We start from the raw sequence: 1,208 nt of genomic DNA, 5'->3' as shown, positions 1-1,208 counted from the left end.
TTTGTTAGCTCAGTGGTTAGAGCATCTGTCTTATGAGCAGAAGGTCGTGGGTTCAATACCCACACAGAGCAATATAAAATACTAAGATAGTACTTGACTGTAAATAGTTGATATGATGATAAGCTGATAAGCGTAAAACTATGCAGTTGACAGTTGTAATTGTGCAATAAATTCTTTCTAAAACATTCAAACAAAACAATGAAAACTAAATGAAGTGCATTTTATGCAGTTCAACAAGAAAATAAAATTAAACACTGTGAAAATTTATTGATATTTTTAAAGAATTACTCAATTTTGCTGCAAAAAAAATTATGTTAGAAACAATTTTTAGTAAAAAATTGAAATAGACTTTACGCATTTTTGCATTAAATGACTTATTTTAAATATATACACAGATGGTGGCTACTTTTTATTGTTGCGTAAATATGTAAAATAAACAATAGCAAAGGATAGTTTTTATGTTTATTTTAACCTTAATTAACAAAAAACATTATAGTTCAGCGTATAATTATTGACGCGCGTTTATGATTTTAGCAAAATTTTAATATCTAATAGCAAAAAAAGCGTTAACGCATCAAAAGTTAATGCATATTTTTTATTATAACATCAATTTTATTTTTTTAACTGCAACTTTGTTTAGTTTTCTGTACAATACAAATTGTTTTACTATTGATGTATTTTATTATTTAATTTAAATAAAATGTATTTTTATCAAAAGTTTATGCTGTCTAATGATTTTGAAACAAATCAAATTGTTTTTGAAAAGCAATGTATTATAATGTTCTTGAATGTATATTTGAACTAAGTGAAATTATAAATTGGTCCAACCTTGATGAAATACATTAATGTTAAAACATTACTATATTTATTGTTCTATAAAAATAGATTTTTATGACAAAACAAAAAACTAATTGCGTTATTGTATTCATAAGTTAAAATATGGCAAAAAAAGATAAATGCAAAGATGTTTAGAGAAAATACAAAATTAATTAGAAATCAATTGTAGACAAATGTTTGTATCAATGAAAATAAAAATGTATACTTCCGCATATAAATGCATATTTATAGTTACTGCAGAAAATATATAGATACATAGATACATATTTCAAAGGTATGCATATATCAATATACATATATATACATTTTTAGTTTATAAAAATAAATAAAAATAATATGTTAGTTTAAGAAGAAAAACAAAATTTAAATGA

General features: G+C 22.8%; 1 non-coding gene across 1 annotated transcript; it reads left to right on the top strand.

Moving 5' to 3' along the window:
• TRNAI-UAU lies at nt 1-71 on the top strand. The gene has a single exon. It is a non-coding gene; the product is annotated as a tRNA-Ile (tRNA).
• The last annotated feature ends 1,137 nt before the right edge of the window (nt 72-1,208 follow it).

The sequence above is a fragment of the Protobothrops mucrosquamatus genome, unplaced genomic scaffold (genome assembly GCF_001527695.2).
Source record: "Protobothrops mucrosquamatus isolate PMUCROS unplaced genomic scaffold, P.Mucros_1.0 scaffold42716, whole genome shotgun sequence".
NCBI lineage: Eukaryota > Metazoa > Chordata > Lepidosauria > Squamata > Viperidae > Protobothrops > Protobothrops mucrosquamatus.
Note: the sequence above shows the minus strand (reverse complement) of the source record. Positions and strands in the feature narration are given on the sequence as shown.